This window comes from Delphinus delphis, chromosome 5 (assembly GCF_949987515.2).
Source record: "Delphinus delphis chromosome 5, mDelDel1.2, whole genome shotgun sequence".
NCBI lineage: Eukaryota > Metazoa > Chordata > Mammalia > Artiodactyla > Delphinidae > Delphinus > Delphinus delphis.
The window spans coordinates 37,405,036-37,421,770 of record NC_082687.1 but is presented as its reverse complement, the minus strand read 5'-3'; the positions used below and the strand labels follow the sequence as shown (position 1 = coordinate 37,421,770).

Sequence of the window (16,735 nt, the reverse complement as noted above, 5' to 3'; positions counted from 1 at the left end):
ACTTCTAACACTTCAGTGGAGTGCCACACGTCTCCATCCTTGTTCATCTTTTCTAAGTACACTCACTCTTCTATCTCATCTACTCATATCTTTACATGTCATCTACTTGTCAATAACAAATGGAGTTTGAAGAATAAAAACACTTTAACATTTCACCAGCAAAGTCCAATGATATCTCCTGAAATATATATTCTTTCATAGGAAAGTATTACTAACATAGATGATGATAGACTCATTGAATAATATCAAGAAAGAAATCAACGTTGAAGTTTATTGCAAGACCCAGGGACTTGATAGTTTCCAGGATGAAAACATAAAGAATATACTGACTAAAATTTCAAAGAAAAATAAAATTATTTTCTGGATAAGCTAAAACTGCTAGTAATTATCTTACCAGTTCAATAACTGCTGGCTAAACTGGCCTATGGGAGTGCTTTTTTCCCCTAGAACTGTGGGAAATATGCATTGACATCTCTTAATCTCAAATGCTGGGATTAATAGACCCAACAATGTGTTGATTAAAATGATGGAGGAAACACTGCAAGGGCCAATTTTTGATGAAGGAGACGGATCTATTCAAGTAAGACTTTTTATTGATTAGTGGCCATATAGTGATGAAGAAACATACAGTATTCAGATTTGAAACAGACACATCTTCACACAAAAACAATCCTTAAGAGATATTCAAATAAGCAATTCTTGAACACTTGATAAAAAGAGGAATGGATACTAGGGAAGTCAATTCACATGTGACTAGTTCCTGGAAGCTTCTGCCACATTGATGAGATTAGGGTCCTTGGTGTGATTCATTCATTCATTCAAATCAGTAAACATTTATTAGGTAGTCATTTTGTTAAGCTTTTTGACTGACAGTAAAATATGGCATTTATTTTTCTTAGCCACCTGAGAAGTTTTGTAGATAAGTCCAAGGTATTAAGGATAGAGGAAAGAGATTTTATGAAGACAAAAGAAGACACATTTGTTATTATGCTTACTTGCTTGTCTCTAAAGTTAAACAAATTTGTAACTTCCAAAAATTGGGGTAAATAAAGATAATGTTTTCTTTTGAAAAACAGATTTGTGGATATATATATGTATGTATGTGTGCAAATATACGTGTATGTGAACAGATGTAGATGGATGGATGGACAGATAATCTGGGTGGATGCACAACAAACTGTTGACAATGGTTAATCCTTAAGAATAGGATAGAATTGAGGTGGTAGGAACCGTAAATTTTACATTATATTCATCTTCATTACTGTTTGTATTGTTTATAAGGAAATATGTTACTTCTGCATTGAAAAGGAATCAAAATAATACGAGGAAAAAGTCTGACTTCCTTGTATTTGGTGGCATTGAAGCCTGAGATCCAATAGCACAGGATTGATGGGCACTTTGTTTTTATTATTTTTTGAACCATGCTTATGTATCTAGGAACTTGTCAAAGACTACAGCCCAGGGAGGCGCCTCCTCTATTCATTTTCAACACTCTGTCTTGTAAATGTGGGTTCATTCTTTTCTTGTGAGAAATGACAAAGTCAGGAAGCAGCTCTACACTTCTGAGAGAAATCTTTTTTTCTGTATAAACTCAGGAAGCTTGATCCTCAGTGTGTTTGGGGATCCCAAAGAAGTTTAATATTTAAAAATTATTAAGCACAAAGTGGTTTGGCAATATATCTGATGACTCCTCCCATAAGAAAATACTAACAGTCCTCCTATTATACACTGAAAAATAAAATGTCTCCCCACTGCCTACATTTTTATTCTTGGGAATCTTAAAAAACTCAACATTGGTGTTACCATTGCAGTTGTTTTTTCAATAACTGGCTGTTTTAATTTTCTTATGATACAGCAGATATCTTCCCAGTCCTCATAGATAAATAAACCTTAAACATATTTAAAACATATGGGAGATAATTACCTCAGAGAATAGTTGAACTTCACATCGGAAAGAACCTCCAAGGTACTCTAACTAAATCCTCTCATTTTGTATAGGCAAAAACTAAGCCCCAGTGAAGTGTTTTGTCCAAGGTCACACAGCTAATTGCTGACAAAACCAAGGTTGGAAAACTAATTGGTTGTGACTGATATCTCCTGTCTGTACCTGGGAATGTTAGCTTCCCACGCTATGCCGATTCTTCCTTTTGTGCAGCTTAGTTAGGAACTTTGCCATATAAGGAAGGATATCTTCATCTAAGAAAAAAATCCAGGAGTGGAGCAGGAGAGTGGATTGAGATTTGACTGAGTTTTGTATTTATCCATATTGACTCACTGATGGTTAATGCATTGAAAAATAAGCCTGTGCTTATTAAATAATCAAAATTAAATAATCAAAATAAGCCTGTGCTTATTAAATAATCAAAATATCATCTAAACTAAGATTCTTATATTTTATAGCCAAAATGTTTATGTGAATTCATCACTTTATATGGGAGACTAGACACTATATACTTGTTTTCTGTGACTCTCTTATAATGAGGTGTCACTTTTCATTGTTCCATATAATTTTTTAATAAAATATACTATGGAACTGAAAGATTAATATATCCCAAATGGTTCAGTTGATCTGGCTGTTTTATATATATTGTACTCCTTGTCCAAGTTGTGTAAAAATCCTTCACTTTTTAAAAATCTTGCCTCGTTTTAGGAGCCAGTTACTCTAAAACCTCTGACCTCAGTTTTGATACTATCATCATCTGAAAGGCAAGTTTAATGCCAACCTCTAGGTAGGGTGGTGTATATCCAGGTTTGTCTATAAGAGTCCTGGTTTTTATCTGCTATCCCATTGTAATTAATGAGTGCCTCCTTTTATTCTCAAAGAGTCAAGTTTTGGATAGTGAAATATATGGTTATCCTACCTACAGTGGATGTAAAATATGCTAGAGAAGGAATTTTCCTACTCCAACTTTAAAGCAAATCTCAGCATTTTTTTTCCTGTTTGAGCTGTCTGCCCCTTTCTGTTTTCAATGTCTTAAGAGTTTTACCTCTTCCCTTCCTAGATTCATTGAAACTGATTTTTCTTTCAAACTCCATTCTACTCAAAACTCAATATTTGACTTGATTAAACTAGGATATCTGCCAAGTCCACTTTCATTTTGGTTTCAACTGACTATCCTTTTATAGAGTGTGAATAGATCTTTTAGGCTTAAAATGATTAGGTTATCAAGAGGAATTTGATGAAGGGTTTGTGCTTTGCAGGGAGAAAAACATATAGTTCCGTAGAAACAATGCAAATACAATTGTTTGTGTGTTGGGTCTCAAATCTGAACACGCTTATACCTAGAAAAACCTAAACAGTTCTTCCTAAGGAATCTTTTAAGATCCTGCCAAATTATATTCCAATCTCTTCAAGCCTAATCATCCAAGTTTAAAAATCTATGATCTCCTAAAAGGGACAGAAAATTTAGTGTAAAGAATATGGGCTTTGTGGCCACATGGACATGATTTCAAATTCTGCTATCACTCTTTCAAGCTGCGTGCCTCAGCTTCCTATTCTGTAAATGGAGAGAACTTATGAAAAGTGTCTTTTATGTAATGAGGATTTACTACATTTTCATGCAATTCTAATACTGTATACATTTTTCTGTAATGATTTTATGGAAATTTTGGAAGTAAGTTTGCCTTTCCTACATCTTCCTACCTATGGAACAATTTAAATATCTTTTGAGGCCATCTCTATCTTTCTATCCCTACTGCCTAATTCCAGACCATCATGATGTCTTAACTGGATAAAGAAAGATCCTCTTAAGTAGTCCTTTAGATCACTTTTTCCTAAATTCTTTCTCCACTTAACATTCTAAAAGCAAAATATCCCATGTTTAAAATCCTTCTGTAGCTACCCATTGTCTTCAGGATAAAACCCCAATTCCTGACTCTGGCTTTTGCCTATATTTCTTCCTGCATATTTTATCTATTAGTCTGTCATTCATTCTACATTCCATCTCTGTAGAACTACTTGAAGTGGCCCAAGTATGTCCTGTCTCCTGCCTGGAATGTTAGTCCTTTTCCTTTCCTTCTGCATTCAAAATGTGCTTTGGTTTCATCTCCTCAAGGAAGCCTTCTTCGGTCACTTCCCTTCTTGATTCCATGCTACTCTAATGTGCTCTCCTATAATTTTATACTGATTTCCCAAGTGTGTAGACTTCTTCCACCTCCAAAAGGTAAATCTCTCCCCATACTGGATTTCGTATTTTTCTTTATACTCAAACATTTCACATTATATGAACTCAATAAATGTGGGCTTCAATAAATTGAAGGAAGGAAAGAAGGGAAGAGAGGAAGAAAGGAGGGGATGAAAGAAGAAACTTACACCTTATATTCCTAGGAAATTTTGTATTCTGGATAAAGAAATATTATTATCCCATGATATAGCAAGGAATAATTATACAGCTCTCATGACCGAGCACAAGGCCCTGTCTATAGAAGGCAATCAAAAACGATTTGCAGCTTTGATTTATTGACTAAATAAATGGTACCTATGTACTTAAATTAATATTTAATCAGTACCATAAGAGAAGGGTACTTTTTTCCATAGCAATTTAAAATGATGTTATTTGCCACTGAGTGGTAACGGTGTTCAAGCAAGAAATTTCCTCTACCAGGGTGTCCTAGGGGGATAGATGCTGTGGTGCCTGGGAAGAATCATTCTCTTTCAAACAAAGGACCACCCTCTCTTTGCCTGCCATCACAAAACACCTTTCTGATGTGACTGGACCCAGAGTGTGTTTAGCCAGTCACATCACCCACAATACATCTGAGTCCCAGGACCCAGAAAGGCTGACTCACTAAAACAGGTAATTAGGAAGCAGTAGGACATGAGACAGGAGAGGAAATCTAATTTACAGCTCACTGGAGAGCTCTGAATCAGTGTGGAGGAGAACTGAGATGGGAGATGAAATTATCTGTGAGCTCACCTCTCTAAAATTATTTAGTCTTCCCCCTTTTCATTTAAAAAACATATGTTGTAAATGCAAGGATTTAACTTCTGCTCCTGAAGAGTTGGCAGCTGAGAGCAGTTTCTTGAAACCACCTGAAAAGGATAGAATTAGGATATCTGCTATTTTAATAAGTGCAATTACTGTAGAGTTCAGGAGAAAAAGGAGATATCTGGAAGCTCTTAGGACCTTCCAGCAAAAAAACCCCCATACCTAGTTAGGTGCATATATCCATGAAGGATATTCTGGCAAGTCAAGGAGACATTCTGGCCTTTGTGTTAAGAAAATTCAAGGGTTTAAAGGCCCCTTGTATAGATACAACTACGTGCCTAGAGCCCAACAGGGGCTCTTTCTTTATTTCCGGGATGCCTAGCTTCTGAGCCACAAGGAGATTTGCAGGGTTCTGTCAGTTGTAAAGGTGGATTAGTCTTTGCCCTCACGCTTATGGACTTGGGTTAGATGATTGTTGACTGAAGAGTAGTAACCCAGGCAGGAATATAAATAATACATTCAAGAAATATTTATCAAAGACCTATATTATAGTTGATACTGTTCTGAACACTGAGAATAATGAGGTTTTAAAAGCCTAAATCTTATGTTTCTGATCTTATTTATAACTTCTGATACAATTCTGATGGTATAAAACTTATTCTAGAGGACATAAAGTAAACATATTTAAACTAACTAATGAAATTAATGAATAAGTAAAAAAGAACCAAAGACAATTTTGGATAGTGGTAAGTGCTATAAAGAAAAACCGAAATAGGGAAATGAGGTAGAGAGAGTAAGTGTATGTGGTGGGGAAGATGGTGAGCCAGAGTGGTCAGGAAATTCTTTTTCTGGGGAGGAAGGATTTTTGTTGTTGTTGTTGTTCTTTTTTTTTTTTTTTTTTTTTTTGGCATTTATTGTTTGTGGGTCATGCTCTTTTTTTTTTTTTTTACATCTTTATTGGAGTATAATTGCTTTACAATGGTGTGTTAGTTTCTGCTTTATAACAAAGTGAATCAGTTATACATATACATATGTTCCCATATCTCTTCCCTCTTGTGTCTCTCTCCCTCCCACCCTCCTTATCCCACCCTCTAGGTGGTCACAAAGCACCGAGCTGATCTCCCTGGGCTATGTGGCTGCTTCCCACTAGCTATCTACCATACGTTTGGTAGCGTATATATGTCCATGCCTCTCTCTCGCTTTGTCACAGCTCACCCTTCCCCCTCCCCATATCCTCAAGTCTATTCTCTAGTAGGTCTGTGTCTTTATTCCTGTCTTACCCCTAGGTTCTTCATGACATTTTTTTCCCTTAAATTCCATATATATGTGTTAGCATATGGTATTTGCCTTTCTCTTTCAGACTTACTTCACTCTGTATGACAGACTCTAGGTCTCTCCACCTCATTACAAATAGCTCAATGTCATTTCTTTTTATGGCTGAGTAATATTCCATTATTATGGAATACTGGAGTAATATTCCAGTATACATGTGCCACATCTTCTTTATCCATTCATCCAATCATGGACACTTAGGTTGTTTCCATCTCCGGGCTATAGTAAATAGAGCTGCAATGAACATTTTGGTACGTGCCTCTTTTTGAATTATGGTTTTCTCAGGGTATATGCTCAGTAGGGTTGCTTGGTCATATGGTAGTTCTATTTGTAGTTTTTTAAGGAACCTCCATACTGTTCTCCACAGTGGCTGTATCAATTTACATTCCCACCAACAGTGCAAGAGTGTTCCCTTTTCTCCACACCCTCTCCAGCATTTATTGTTTGTAGATTTTTTTATGATGGCCATTCTGACTGGTGTGAGATGATATCACACTGTAGTTTTGATTTGCATTTCTATAATGTTTAATGATGTTGAGCATTCTTTCATGTGTTTGTTGGCAGTCGGCGTATCTTCTTTGGAGAAATGTCTTTTTAGGTCTTCTGCCCATTTTTGGATTGGGTTGTTTGGTTTTTTGTTATTGAGCTGCATGAGCTGCTTGTAAAGTTTGGAGATTAATCCTTTGCCAGTTGTTTCATTTGAAAATACTTTCTCCCATTCTGAGGGTTGTCTTTTGGTCTTGTTTAAGGTTTCCTTTGCTGTGCAAAAGCTTTGAAGTTTCATTAGGTCCCATTTATTTTTGATTTTATTTCCATTCCTCTAGGAGGTGGGTCAAAAAGGATCTTGCTGTGATTTATGTCATAGAGTGTTCTGCCTATGTTTTCCTTTAAGAGTTTGATAGTTTCTGGCCTTACATTTAGGTCTTTAATCCATTTTGAGCTTATTTTTCTGTATGGTGTTAGGGAGTGATCTAATCTCATCCTTTTACATGTACCTGTCCAGTTTTCCCAGCACTACTTATTGAAGAGGCTGTCCTTTCTCCACTGTACATTCCTGCCTCCTTTATCAAAGATAAGGTGAACATATGTGCATGGATTTATCTCTGGGCTTTCTATTCTGTTCCATTGATCTATCTATCTGTTTTTGTGCCAGTACCATACCGTCTTGTTTACTGTAGCTTTGTAGTATAGTCTGAAGTCAAGGAGCCTGATTCCTCCAGCTCCGTTTTTTGTTCTCAAGATTGCTTTGGCTATTTGGGGTCTTTTGTGTTTCCATACAAATTGTGAAATTTTTTGTTCTACTTCTGTGAAAAATGCCAGGGGTAGTTTGATAGGGATTGCATTGAATCTGTAGATTGCTTTGGGTAGTAGAGTCATTTTCACAATGTTGATTCTTCCAATCCAAGAACATGGTATATCTCTCCATCTATTTGTATCATCTTTAATTTCTTTCATCAGTGTCTTATAATTTTCTGCATACAGGTCTTTTGTCTCCTTAGGTAGGTTTATTCCCAGACATTTTATTCTTTTTGTTGCAATGGTAAATGGGAGTGTTTTCTTGATTTAATTTTCAGATTTTTCATCATTAATGTACAGGAATGCCAGAGATTTCTGTGCATTAATTTTATATCCTGCTACTTTACCAAATTCATTGATTAGCTCTAGTAGTTTTCTGGTAGCATCTTTAGGATTCTCTATGTATAGTATCATGTCATCTGCAAACAGTGACAACTTTACTTCTTCTTTTCCAATTTGGATTCCTTTTATTTCCTTTTCTTCTCTGATTGCTGTGGCTAATATTTCCAAAACTATGTTGAATAAGAGTGGTGAGAGTGGGCAACCTTGTCTTGTTCCTGATCTTAGTGGAAATGCTTTCAGTTTTTCACCATTGAGGATGTTGGCTGTGGGTTTGTCATATATGGCCTTTATTATGTTGAGGAAAGTTCCCTCTATGCCTACTTTCTGCAGGGTTTTTATCATAAATGGGTGTTGAATTTTGTCGAAAACTTTCTCTGCATCTATTGAGATGATCATATGGTTTTTCTCCTTCAATTTGTTAATATCGTGTATCATGTTGATTGATTTGCGTACATTGAAGAATCCTTGAATTCCTGGAATAAACCCCACTTGATCATGGTGTATGATCTGTCTAATGTGCTGTTGGATTCTGTTTGCTAGTATTGTGTTGAGGATTTTTGCATCTATGTTCATCAGTGATATTGGGCTGTAGCTTTCTTTCTTTGTGATATCCTTGTCTGGTTTTGGTATCAGGGTGATGGTGGCCTCATAGAATGGCTTTGGGAGTGTTCCTCCCTCTGCTATATTTTGGAAGAGTTTGAGAAGGGTATATGTTAGCTCTTCTCTAAACATTTGATAGAATTTGCCTGTGAAGCCATCTGGTCCTGGACTTTTGTTTGTTGGAAGATTTTTAATCACAGTTTCAATTTCAGTGCTTGTGATTGGTCTGTTCAGATTTTCTATTTCTTCCTGATTCAGTCTTGGCAGGTTGTGCATTTCTAAGAATTTGTCCATTTCTTCCAGGTTGTCCATTTTATTGGCATAGAGTTGCTTGTAGTAATCTCTCATGATTTTTTGTATTTCTGTAGTGTCATTTGTTACTTCTCCTTTTTCATTTCTAATTCTATTGATTTGAGTCTTCTCCCGTTTTTCTTGATGAGTCTGGCTAATGGTTTATCAATTTTTTTATCTTCTCAAAGAACCAGCTTTCAGTTTTATTGATCTTTGCTATCATTTCCTTCATTTCTTTTTCATTTATTTCTGATATGAGTTTTATGATTTCTTTCCTTCTGCTAACTTTGGGGGTTTTTTGTTCTTCTTTCTCTAATTGCTTTAGGTGCAAGGTTAGGTTGTTTATTCAAGATGTTTCCTGTTTCTTAAAATAGGATTGTATTGCTATAAACTTCCATCATAGAACTGCTTTTGTGCATCCCATAGATTTTGGGTCGTCGTGTCTCCATTGTCATTTGTTTCTATGTATTTTTTGATTTCCTCTTTGACGTCTTCAGTGATCACTTCGTTATTAAGTCGTGTATTGTTTAGCCTCCATGTGTTTGTATTTTTTACAGATCTTTTCCTGTAATTGATATCTAGTCTCATAGCGTTGTGGTCGGAAAAGATACTTGATACAATTTCGATTTTCTTAAATATACCAAGGCTTGATTTGTGACCCAAGATATGATCTATCCTGGAGAATGTTCCATGAGCACTTGAGAAAAATGTGTATTCTGTTGTTTTTGGATGGAATGTCCTATAAATATCAATTAAGTCCATCTTGTTTAATGTATCATTTAAAGCTTGTGTTTCCTTATTTATTTTCATTTTGGATGATCTGTCCATTGGTGAAAGTGGGCTGTTAAAGTCCCCTACTATGAATGTGTTACTGTCGATTTCCCCTTTTATGGCTGTTAGTATTCGCCTTATGTATTGAGGTGCTCCTATGTTGAGTGCATAAATATTTACAACTGTTAAATCTTCTTCTTGGATCGATCCCTTGATCATTATGTAGTATTCTTCTTTGTCTCTTCTAATAGTCTTTATTTTAAAGTCTACTTTGTCTGATATGAGAATTGCTACTCCAGCTTTCTTTTGGTTTCCATTTGCATGAAATATCTTTTTCCATCCCCTTACTTTCAGTCTGTATGTGTCTCTAGGTCTGAAGTGGGTCTCTTGTAGACAGCAAATATATGGGTCTTGTTTTTATATCCATTCAGCCAATCTGTGTCTTTTGCTGGGAGCATTTAGTCCATTTACATTTAAGATAATTATCAATATGTATATTCCTATTCCCATTTTCTTAATTGTTTTGGGTTCATTATTGTAGGTCTTTTCCTTCTCTTGTGTTTCTTGCCTAGAGAAGTTCCTTTCGCAGTTGTTGTAAAGCTGGTTTGGAGGTGCTGAACTCTCTCAGCTTTTGCTTGTCTGTAAAGGTTTTAATTTCTCCATCAAATCTGAATGAGATCCTTGCTGGCTAGAGTAATCTTGGTTGCAGGTTCTTCTCCTTCATCACTTTAAATATGTCCTGCCAGTCCCTTCTGGCTTGCAGAGTTTCTGCTGAAAGATCAGCTCTTAACCTTATGGCGATTCCCTTGTGTGTTATTTGTTGTTTTTCCCTTGCTGCTTTTAATATGTTTTCTTTGTATTTAATTTTTGACAGTTTGATTAATATGTGTCATGGCGTATTTCTCCTTGGATTTATCCTGTATGGGACTCTCTGTGCTTCCTGGACTTGATTGACTATTTCCTTTCCCATATTAGGGAAGTTTTCAACTGTAATCTCTTCAAATATTTTCTCAGTACCTTTCTTTTTCTCTTCTTCTTCTGGAACCCGTATAATTCAAATGTTGGTGTGTTTAATGTTGTCCCAGAGGTCTCTGAGACTGTCCTCAGTTCTTTTCATTCTTTTTTCTTTATTCTGCTCTGCAGTAGTTATTTCCACTATTTTATCTTCCAGGTCACTTATTCGTTCTTCTGCCTCAGTTATTCTGCTATTGATCCCATCTAGAGTATTTTTGTTTTTTTTTTATTTTGCCGTACGCGGGCCTCTCACTGCTGTGGCCTCCCCCGTTGCGGAGCACAGGCTCCGGATGCGCAGGCTCAGTGGCCATGGCTCACGGGCCCAGCCTCTCCGCGGCATGTGGGATCCTCCCGGACTGGGGCACAATCCCGCGTCCCCTGCGTCGTCAGGCAGACTCCCAACCACTCCGCCACCAGGGAATCCCTAGAGTATTTTTAATTTCATTTATTGTGTTGTTCATCATTGTTTGTTTCATCTTTAGCTCTTCTAGGTCGTTGTTAAATGTTTCTTGCATTTTCTCTATTCTATTTCCAAGATTTTGGATCATCTTTACTATCATTATTCTGAATTCTTTTTCAGGTAGACTGTCTAGTTCTTCTTCATTTGTTAGGTCTAGTGGGTTTTTATCTTGCTCCTTCATCTTCTGTGTGTTTTCCTGTCTTCTCATTTTGCTTATATTACTGTTTTGGGTCTCCTTTTTGCAGGCTGCACGTTCGTAGTTCCCATTGTTTTTGTTGTCTGTCCCCAGTGGCTAAGGTTGGTTCAGTGGGTTGTGTAGGCTTCCTGGTGGAGGGGACTAGTGCCTGCGTTCTGGTGGATGAGGCTGGATCTTGTCTTTCTGGTGGGCAGGTCCACGTGTGGTGTTGTGTTTTGGGGTGTCTGTGGACTTATTATGATTTTAGGCAGCCTCTCTGCTAATGGGTGGGGTTGTCTCCCTGTCTTGCTAGTTGTTTGGCATAGCGTGTCCAGCACTGTAGCTTGCTGGTCGTTGAGTTAAGCTGGGGGCTGCTGTTGAGATGGAGATCTCTGGGAGATTTTCGCTGTTTGATATTATGTGTAGCTGGGAGGTCTCTTGTGGACCAGTGTCCTGAAGTTGGCTCTCCCACCTCAGAGGCACAGCACTGACTGCTGGTTGCAGCACCAAGAGCCTTTCATCCACATGGCTCAAAATAAAAGGGAGACAAAGTAGAAAGAAAGAATTAGTAGAACAAGAAAGAAAGAAAGAAAGAAAGGAGGGAGGGAGGGAGGAAGGAAGGAGGGAAGGAAGGAAAAAAGAAAGAAAGAAGATAAAGTAAAAAAAAGTAAGATAAAATACAATAAAGTTATTGAAATAAAAAGTAATTATTAAGAAAAAAATTTAAAAAAACACAAAAGAACGGACGGATAGAACCCTAAGACAAATGGTGGAAGCAAAGCTATACAGACAAAATCTCACACAGAAGCATATACATACACACTCACAAAAAGAGGAGAAGGGGAAAAAATAATAAATTCTGCTCTCAAAGTCCACCGCCTCAATTTGGGATGATTCGTTGTCTAAAGGAGGGAAGGAAGGAAAGAAAGAAAGAAAGAAGATAAAGTAAAATAAAATAAAATAATTAAAATAAAAAAATTATTAAAATAAAACAAGAAAACGGACGGATAGAACCCTAGGACAAATGGTGGAAGCAAAGCTATACAGATAAAATCTCACACAGAGGCATAGACACACACACTCACAAAAAGAGGAAAAGGGGAAACAATCATAAATATTGCTCTCAAAGTCCACCTCCTTAATTTGGGATGATTCGTTGTCTATTCATGTAGTCCACAGATGCATGGTACATCAAGTTGATTGTGGAGCTTTAATCCGCTGCTCCTGAGGCTGCTGGGAAAGATTTCCCTTTCTCTTCTTTGTTCTCACAGCTCCCGGGGTTCAGCTTCGGATTTGGCCCCGCCTCTGCGTCGCCAGAGACCGTCTATTCTTCGCTCAGACAGGACGGGGTTAAAGGAGCCGCTGATTCGGGGCCTATGGCTCACTCAGGCTGGGGGGAGGGAGGGGCACGGAGTGCGGGGCGGGCCTGCGGCGGCAGAGGCCCGCATGACGTTGCACCAGCCTGAGGCGCGCCGTGTGTTCTCCCGGGGAAGTTGTCCCTGGATCTCGGGACCCTGGCAGTGGAGGGCTGCACAGGCTCCCCGGAAGGGGGGTGTGGAGAGTGAGCTGTGCTCGCACACAGGCTTTCTTGGTGGCGGCAGCAGCAGCCTTAGCGTCTCATGCCCGTCTCTGGGGTCCGCGCTTTTAGCCGCGGCTCGCGCCCGTCTCTGGAGCTCCTTTAAGCAACGCTCTTAATCCCCTCTCCTCGCGTATCAGGAAACAAAGAGGTAAGAAAAAGTCTCTTGCCTCTTTGGCAAGTCCAGGCTTTTCCCCGGACTGCCTCCCGGCTAGCCGTGGGGCACTATCCCCCTGCAGGCTGTGTTCACGCCGCCAACCCCAGTCCTCTCCCTGCGCTCCGACTGAAGCCCGAGCCTCAGCTCCCAGCCCCGCCCGCCCCGGCAGGTGACCAGACAAGCCTCTCAGGCTGGTGAGTGCTGGTCAGCACTGATCCCCTGTGCGGGAATCTCTCCGCTTTGCCCTCCGCACCCCTGTGGCTGTGCTCTCCTCCGCAGCTCAAAGCTTTCCCCCTCCACCACCCGCAGTCTCCGCCCGCGAAGGGGCTTCCTAGTGTGTGGAATCCTTTCCTCCTTCACAGCTCCCTCCCACTTGTGCAGGTACCGTCCCTATTCTTTTGTCTCTGTTTATTCTTTTTTCTTTTGCCCTACCCAGGTACGTGGGGGGTTTCTTGCCTTTTGGGAGGTCTGTGGTCTTCTGCCAGCGTTCAGTAGGTGTTCTGTAGGAGTTGTTCCACGTGTGGATGTATTTCTGGTGTATCTGTGGGGAGGAAGGTGATCTCCACGTCTTACTCTTCCGCCATCTTCCTGGAAGCTGAGAGGAAGCATTTGAGATGAGCTTTGAGTGCTGAGAAGGGGGATAGTTCTGTGAAGATATGAGGGAGGAACATGCTAGACAGATGGAACAACAGGTTAGGAAAGCAGCAGGAAAGATAAACAGGGGCGAAATGATGAAGAGCCTAGGAGGCTATGGTTAGGCATTTGGATTTATACGAAGGGCAGTGGGAAACTTATAGGGATGAAACAGGGAATGATGGGAAACTATTGGACCCTATGAACCAGGGGATAATGGGAAACCATTGGAAGGGATGAAGGAGAGTAATGATGGAAAACCATTGGATGATATGTAGCAGGGAATGATAGAAACCAGCAGAGGAGAGGAAGAGGGGAATAATTACTCTGGCTGCTGCTAGGAGACTGGATTGTGAGAGGAAATGGGCAACCAAGTAAGCATGTGCTGGAATTGGTTTAAGAAGGTTAATGCTTGAGATTTTTTATGTGCATCAGTCCCCTGGGCCTGTTAAAAACTTCCATGTATGAAAACTTCTCCCAAGCATAGAATAATCTAATAACTGTTCATGCATTCACTTCCCTTCACTGCTATCACAAAACTGCTCTCTGGGATTCTTTAGTACAAGCTTTCTTCTTACGTTACTGTAAACCTGAAAAGGAGGAGGAGATCAAGAGTTAGAGAATTCCGACTGCCTTGTCTGTGTTAATACAGTCTGCCCTGGAGTTCACCTCTGCCGTAAGTACTTCTCCCATCAGTGGAATTCAACTCCACAGATTCCGTCTTCATAACACAGTGACTCTTCCCCTCTAAACTACCTTAGTATTCTGAAATTCAGAGCATGCCCAGTGTAGGGCAACCTGGAGTATGTCCAAGGGTCCTAAATATAAAGGGACAAAAAAGTTTTAAATGGTCATATATCACTGTGCTATTTTAGATCGTGCTGAATTTCACATATTGACAGCGCTTGCTTCCCTCCCAATTCGTAGAAAGGAACCATGTCATGAATTACAAAGTAAGTTTGAGGGCCAATTTCCTGTTGCTTGCACTGGTCACCAAAATTGCTGGTTCTTTCTTTGCTTAACCTATTTTGAGAGACTTTGGTTCCTGAAGTCAATACCTATAATCTATTGTCTGTGGCTCAGCCCACTTCTGTTCTAAACAACCTGCTGGTATGTGACTTCTCTCTACACCTTTTTTCCTGAGTCCGCTCAACAACCCTGAATCCATCTAAATCTCTGTGTGTCTCCTCACAGCCTACTTCTCTTTCAAAGTTTTACTCACGCTTCCTTTCTGCCTTTTCTAACAGACAACAGGCAAAATGTTCAAATCAAAAAAGAAATAAAAGGAAAATATGGAAAACTTTTAGTAAGCCCAAGAAATACATATCAGTGTGTCAAACTTGTCATATTTGACATATTAGTGTTACGTATAAATGTAGATTAGATGTTAATGTCTGTGGAGTTTCCCTTTGCATAGAGCACAATCAGACAGTTCAGAATAAAAGGAGAATAGGATTGTGCCATTGTGTCAAGAAGCACTTGGTTTTACGAGATTTCTCTCTCAGCATTTACGTGTTCTGAATATGAATTGCTTATTCGTCAGTGTTGTAAAAATGATACTGTATGCATTAATTACTCAGCATTTTGGAAAACATGTTTCAAAAAATCTAATCCAATTTTCATTTTAAAAAGTATACTTTTATAATTATTTGGTCACGTATAATAAATAATAGTCAAGAATAAACTTGTATGTGTGGTAAAAATTTTTCTGACAAATTTGAAGTGGAGATTTTTGGTAATAGTAATGTGTTTCCCATTCGAGAGCCATGTAACAATACCACTGATACTGGGTAGAAATACTGAACACCTGTCACAGGTCCATCCCTTTCAGAAGTAGTTCTCTGTAAGCACTAAGGGATGTTCACATCCCCTGAAAAATGGCAACTCCTGAGTCATAAAAATATTCTGGAAAATCATCAGTGGAAAGATTATTTCCTAAGTATAAAAGAAATTAGGCATTATAGAGAGACTTTCACTCTTAAGGATTTTAAAGTGGAGGGAAATTTTTTTTTCTGAGGACAGATTGTTCTCACACTGTAATTGTGTTACTCATCCTGCCAGCTCATTTGGGTATTATACAAGGATACAGAGGAAAAAGCTAAACCATTTCCCCTCAGGTACACTAGCGTAGTAGAAAAAGCATTGAATTGGGAATTGTGAAACCTGGTAACTATTCTTAGCTGGCACGAATGAGCTATGTGAGTGACCTTGCACAAATCATGTTTTCTCTGGGCATCAGTTTCATTATTTATAAAATGAGGGCATTGGATTAAATTATATTTAAGATCCTGTTGTGCTTTCTACGCTTCTCATTTTTAATTCTCCTTTTCTTTTTAAAAAAAATTTTTGTCTTTTTTCTGAATGCTCAAATACTACATTATTTAAGGTATATTTCCTGGCAGTTTTTTTTTTTTTTTTTTTTTTTTTTTTTTTTTTTTTTTCTTCCCTCCTAGTCTCTTTCTTCAATATATGGGATAGGAGGATACTGACTAAGTCTGAGGGGAAGGAGGAGGAATAAAATTAGCTACAGGAAGGGTTTATATCCCCCTCTACAAGAAAACTTAACTACAGCTACCACCGCTTTGAAAGGAATGGTTTATGTCCAAACAGCATTTTCCAGACAAGCTCTGTACTTTTTTGCCAACAGAATTAACTTTAAACTGAAGTCAGTAGACAGTTAAACAAGAGTCGGCACTGGAAACAGCTGTGAGTAGACAAGACCAGTTACTTATAAGGTACTGTTTTTTACTCACTGAAATCTCCTTCAGGGTTCATTTGTTTCGGGCACAAGTATTCTGTGGTCATTTGACCTTTTTCTCCCACTTTGCCTCTATTCTGAGAGAAAACACACTCTAAAATATCTTAGCTCTTTAGCTCTTTAGTATTGTTTTGTAGCTGTTGGTGGTTGAAGCTGCTCAGATTTTGTTTAGTTTTGTTTTCAGGAACCTAATAATTGTTGTTATTTTATTTTGAAGCTTAGTTTAACTTTGTCCTTTGTTTCTTCTTGTCATGGGTGGTTTTTATGTTTTATTGTTCATATCAAATAAAGAGGGATATGCTTTAATATTACAGAATGCTCTTGACCTGGGGGGAGGGGGGGCAGAGATTGGTTAATGCATCATCAGCTTCAAGTATAAAACCTATATAGCCAATCAGATAA

General features: G+C 38.5%; 1 protein-coding gene across 5 annotated transcripts in view; it reads left to right on the top strand.

Moving 5' to 3' along the window:
• The window catches only part of ARHGAP24 (Rho GTPase activating protein 24), a 767,082-nt gene that overhangs the window by 550,734 nt on the left and 199,613 nt on the right, over positions 1 to 16,735 (top strand). The window contains exon 1 of one of the 5 annotated variants that reach the window (XM_060012221.1): positions 13,853 to 16,310. The exons of the other annotated variants lie outside the window; for them this stretch is intronic. The gene's annotated coding sequence lies outside the window, so the exon portion shown is untranslated. Of the gene's footprint in view, positions 1 to 13,852; positions 16,311 to 16,735 lie in introns of those variants that run through there. 5 annotated transcript variants of the gene reach the window in all.